General features: G+C 43.6%; 1 pseudogene; it reads right to left on the reverse strand.

Annotated features, from left to right (window-relative positions):
* Positions 1-1,744: 1,744 nt before the first annotated feature.
* On the reverse strand, positions 1,745-4,496 carry LOC120677662 (annotated as a pseudogene).
* Positions 4,497-6,060: the final 1,564 nt, after the last annotated feature.

Genomic DNA, 6,060 nt, shown 5'->3' on the forward strand with positions numbered 1-6,060 from the left:
ATTGTACCCTCTATATATTTGAGATATTGTCATTTGCTATGTTGATCATTGAGTACATCTATATGACTATATCTTTGTGTTCTTTAGGCTGTCAATTTTTTTTCACCCTTTTAAAATTTTGAATACCCAAACTTAAAATCCTGGGCCCGCCCCTGTTCACAGGGTCGTAGTTCCAACGCAGGGTCGGCTTCGTCTTATTCTTGGAACCGGCGGTCCCTCCGCTTCTTGGTGCATCGATGCCAGCGGACACCACCAGTACTACCCCACCACTTGCAGGCTCCATCAGCTTGGCACTCCTGCACCTTTCCACCTCATCCGAGAAGCAGTCTAGGTGGTGCTGCTCACCACGGCCAATGCAATGATACAACCCAAACGAAGCAAGCTAGCGGCCCATATATTCCACAGTTCAAAATAAATGGGCGCAGCGAAGCGCGCAATTTACCTAGTAATGCATGAGATGTATCCTAGCCTCTCACTCTGGATGAGCGTAAAGGTGCCAGCCTGGCCATACAGCACATAACAGGCCACGTGGGGGTCTGGAGCCATTACATACAAGTTGGACCGTGGTAATACATCCGAATAACATGACATCCAAGTTGGATCATGGTAATACATCTGAATAGGTATTAGGCCGAATTCAGGCTACTAACGTACACATGGTGGATTTCTTCAGGCGATGGATCGTGAAATTGTAGCATGAGCGATATATAGCCTCTCCCCGACTTGGACGTGGCCACCAGCCAAGCCATGGGCGAGATCGATCCTCCACGCCAGCAGCCTTCATCTCTCCCCAACAGAAGTTGTTCGTCGTCTTCAGATTCTTATCTTCCCCGACTCCGATCCGGTGAAAGCAAGCTAAGCTCGTCGCCGACGATCTCCCCCACCGTAGCTCTACTCCAAGCTGCGGCTCTCTGAATCGTCATTGCCTATCCTTGGTGAGGCCCCCCGTACCCCTTTCAACCCCTCATGAGCACGCCCATGGCCCCATTTGGTATAGTTCACCTTTAAACCATGTGATCAAGGGGAAGAACGGTTGCATTTGTTCTTTCTTTGCTGTTCCTACTGAAAGGAGAATGATATCTGGGCAAAACCCGCCACCCATGCCTTCAGCATAACAGCCATGATCAGTAAGTTATAAGGTCCACAATTTATGGAGGAAAACTAGCTAATTTACAACAATACAAGATATATACAAATATAATTTTTATCCCACCAAGTTTGATTGTTGTCAAGTCTCTGTTGGGACATTGCACACATCTCTTGCACAAGTAATAAATTAGATGCAGATCATAATAGACAACTTTTTTTATGGAACAGGAGGGGGGCGCACTCACTGTGGTTATAAATGATAGACAGAGACTGAGAAAACATTCTGGAGCATAACAGCAAGCTGTAGTTTCTCGAGAATAGGCCTCACTCTCTACCATGTATATATATACTTTAGCCCGGTTGGTGGGAAGTCCGGTTTGGAACCACCAGGTTGGGAGTTCGACTCCCGCTTTGCACAAAAAATTCCCCTCGTCTGTTCCCATATCCAAAGCATATTGTAGGTCCGGCCTAACTCACAAGGCGACGGGCCACTATGTATGGGTAGGGCAAAGGTTTAGGGGTTTTCTTGACCTATGTGAGAAGGTCTTCTTAATACAATGCCGTGGGGGCGGTCTTTCCCCCCGCAGGTCAAGTTTTTTCTATATACTTGTACAGAACAGGACCATGCAAGCTGATGATGGGAGTAGCTAACACGAGCATAGATAAAATTAAACAACCCAAAGTTACAAGTTTAAGGATCATGACAGCCATGTAATGTACACCGTATCTTATCTTAGCTGGTTGGCATGCAGTATGCCGACACTACTTGACGCTGGATCATCAAGCTGTACCAAAGTATAAACCATATATACCATAGCTACAGCTCACATGGATTCACATACATCAAAGTTATAGTGTCCTTGATGCTGAGCGGCAAGGTGTACGCATCATCACACTTGTAAAAGAAATCCATTGTTCGTGCAACATCGACCGACTTCTCAAGAAACTCCCTAGGTCGCTTCTGGTCGAGGTAATCCTGGACGATGTCCATCCATGCTTCTTCGATTATGACTCTAAGCTTTTCGTTGGCTTGCTCTGCTGTTATCCCATATTGCTTCATGCAAGTTTGCACCGTGGATACCACATGCTCCGAAGCTTGTTCCCGCTTGAAGGAATGAAAATTCGGAATAATAATTAGAAAACAAGCCTTTGGTGAATATGCAGTATGTAACTATATCTAAGGCTTTGACTACTGATGAAAAGTTTTTCTGATAATTGAGAAGTTTATATATGTGTGGAGAGATTTTGTATATATACCTCATGTGACACGATGTCATTTCCAACGCGCCCCACAACAGAAACACCTCTGATAAGTTTGGGAAAGGTGAATGCCCAATTAACATCATCCTCCCGACAATCTCTTAGTGAAATGAGCACACCAATTATTATTATTTGCATACAGACACTACTACGCAAGGATTTTTCGAGGTGCTCATCAACAGTAGCTGGTACATAGTGTTCATCGTGCCAATTCACCTCAGCATGGTAGAATTTGGCAGTGCAGATCACCTAAATAGACATATGTACAAGACGTTAAAATAAATATTAGAAAACGTGATTGTGGCAGAACCGCCTAAATTATCCCGGCTCAAGTGCGCAGGCCATCACCATAAAGGCAACATATGTACAAGACGTTAAAATAAATATTAGAAAACGTTATGACATGTTCCCTTAATGTGATCTTTTGGAGTAACTTACTAGTTTTTTGACAACTTCAGCATGCCTGTTTTTCTCAAGTTTTAACTCCTCAATCTTATTTGTAGTGTCAAGTATGCCGATGAGGAGTGGCTTCAGATGTGCTGGGAACTCCTCTGTGGTTTGTTCATCCCACCTGCCATCGGTTAATATATTGTTCAATCACAGGTACTAAATGTTTTGTGAAGTGAATTTCATCAAACCTCCTGATATTATTTGAGGAACTACTGGGCAGCTGCGCAAACCTTTCTATGGCTGTGTTGAACTTTGTCACCACTATCCGCGAATATGAGTAATAGGGCTCATAAATTGTTCCGAGAATCCAAAAATGTATCTCCACCATTCTGTCTCGTGCGAAGCTAAGGTCTGTCTTTGAGTGTAAATCCTTCCACCATCTACAAATTAATGATGAAATGACTATTATTAGTAGTTTAGCACAGTGCTCGCACACACTAATTGTTGGTAAGATACGTAAGCAATCCCATTATGAAGTAAGTACTACCAATTTATTAAGCCTGTGTCTCCTTACATTGTAAGTTCTTTCAGCTCATCACAGTAGATAGCCTGCAAGATGTTGTAGTCCAGCTTTGCAAACTCCAGTATAGTCCCATCATGCACAGCCTTCTTCTCGTACACTGAGATGTAGCGCCTTGCCTCCACCCTCTCGACCCGCCTGAACCGTGGTGTCTCCAATGTGCATCGCACTTCCTCTGCCAGCTCTGGCTCCAAATTTTTCATCGTCAAAGATTGGAGGCGGCTCTTGTTGAAAGTGATCATGTCGTCGAGTATCTCCTCCCCATGAGTTCTCACATGTGCAGCATCATACAACATTAGCAAGCAGCTGACATCGTCACTTGAAATGTTCCCTTGCTTGTCCCTAAACTTCTCAAACACGTCTGCATACATATTTAATTAGGGTCCATTTAATTTGGGATCCAAATGCTAATAGGTGAAAGTGTTAAACTTCAGCACCAGCTCATCCAAACGGCACTGCTGATGGGGTGAGCCAAACTTTAGTTAAGACTCAAAAAGTTTAGCATATGTGCGAGTGCTAATATGTGCTAAAGTTTAGCACTCAATTTTAGCTCCTCCAAACATAAAAATAGTGGCACACTGAAAGGACCGGGATTGGATTTGCCATCGTACCGGCAGAGACGGTGTATCCATGCTTCCTAAGCAAATAGAACCTCAATGAGGTGACATAGAGGTCATCAGAACCACCATCCTCATCATTGTAGATAGAACAAAGTAGGTCATTGATCTACTTGTAGTGGTAGTTCAGCCCTATCGTTTGTAGCGTGTCAACGAGCTCCAGCTTCTGAGCCAGGTTGGAGGAGGCAAAGCTTTCCAGTATGATCCTCCTCACCTCCTCCTCCTTTACCTGTGCCCTCTCATTCATTGTCAAGAGCTGCATGCGGTAAAAAAAACTTAGTACAGCAAAATACCTAGTGCACAATGCAAAATATATACCACGGCAATACCTTAATTATCAACAGTATGGTTAGGTTAGTTCTGTTTACCTGTGATGGAGTGCATGTGGCATGGTTGAGGAAGAAGTCACCCCAGGGGCTGGGGCTGTACTCCCGGAACTGGTTGCACTGTGACTGCGGGGCGAGGGTGATCATCGGCGACGCCATGTCCATGGCTAGCTAGTGTCGCCGGAGATCGGTCAGGCTCTGATCAGGCTGGAGCTGCTTGGCTGAAGAAGATGTGGGTCTGGTCTGCGGGAAGGTCGTGTTTATATAGGGATCGATCGACCGGGCCGCCGCGCCGGCCGCGCCGCGCAGGCCATGCCGCGCGTTGAGGGACACGCCACGCCGGAGGAGGAAGGAGCTCACGCGGGGGGAGAGCCGCCGGAGAGGGAGATCTCCCTATCTGCAGAGCTTGACCTCCACGCCGATGCGGCCGGCCCGTGCGGAGCTCACGCAGCGCTCGCCCCGAGCAGATCTGAGGTGGGGAGGGGGAAAGGAAGGGAGAGAGGGAGTGGAGGCGCCGCCGCTAGGGTTAGGGAACACATAAGAAGTAGGGGCACCCACGGAGTCGACGGCGTGGTGATGCCCGCGGAGGAGGGGAGGCGGCGCCAGAGGCCGAGGAGGTGGTGGAGCGAGGTGCAGTGCGCTGGATGGATCTGAGAGACAGAGAGAGGATCAGTGCGGCGGCTGTGTATCTGAGGTGCAGAGACGAGAGGGAGGATGTGTAGCTAGGGTTTTCGGCGGCGTGTCGGATGGAGCTGACTTTATAACATGAGAATGTGATCCAAACCGTTGATATGGGATGGACAGATACGATATGTTAGACTTTGTGTGCACACCGAGAAAACGGCCCAAATCTAGGCCAATTTACTGTTTTTTTTTATTTTCACCTAATTAGGGTACCCTTTAAAGTAACTTGCAAAATAATTATTTTATAAATACCTAATATTTTTTATAGGTAGTGGACACCATCGGAGTTGTTATGTAGACGGTTCAATAATTGTTTAGTATATTTGTTATTTTCTATCATTTAAATGAATTTTTACAAGCTTATCAATAATTATTCCATGCTGAGCTACAATTACATTTGATAAGTTTCGAAAAATTGAGCGAAAATTATATTTAAACTCATATGTTCTATTACAGTCCAAGTCCTATAGATAGATGAAAAATTCAATTGTCTTATATTTATAATTCAAATTTCTTTCTCCAAATTACCACATAATAATTGTAATAATATTTAAATTTGGTCAAAAACTTCTAAATTTTCACATGATAACATATTTTTTGTCTACAATCTTACGATAAAAAACTTAAATAGTTTTAGTAAAGTTGGACCATGCATGGTTCATAAATGGATACATCTCTCAAAGTGTTTCTTATAAATCAAGTCAATCTTTGAGATTAGACTGCTTGATAACATTTTCGAAGTCGTATAGATCTCAAATTTGGACTGAAGCTTATGTTGACCATAATAATAGAAATTATGAAATTAAATTAGTTATTGTTATATAAAAATATGTATTGCTATTCTAAGCTTAAATGAAAGAAAACAAGCTATATGAAGAAGATTTAAGAAATCATAATTTACTTTAAAAATGCAATTACACAAAAGAACATGATTTTAGAATAATTTAGGAAAAAGAACCATCAAATTGGAATTCATACGAGGGAGAAATACCAGTTACAAATTTTAATCCTGAATTAAAAAGAAAAATATCAATCATAGTTGTGTTCTTCGCATCGCCCACGTGGCACTAGACAAAAATATTTTTAATGCCCAACAATCACAAGCAAAGCGTGT

Source organism: Panicum virgatum, chromosome 6N, assembly GCF_016808335.1.
Source record: "Panicum virgatum strain AP13 chromosome 6N, P.virgatum_v5, whole genome shotgun sequence".
NCBI classification, from domain to species: domain Eukaryota; kingdom Viridiplantae; phylum Streptophyta; class Magnoliopsida; order Poales; family Poaceae; genus Panicum; species Panicum virgatum.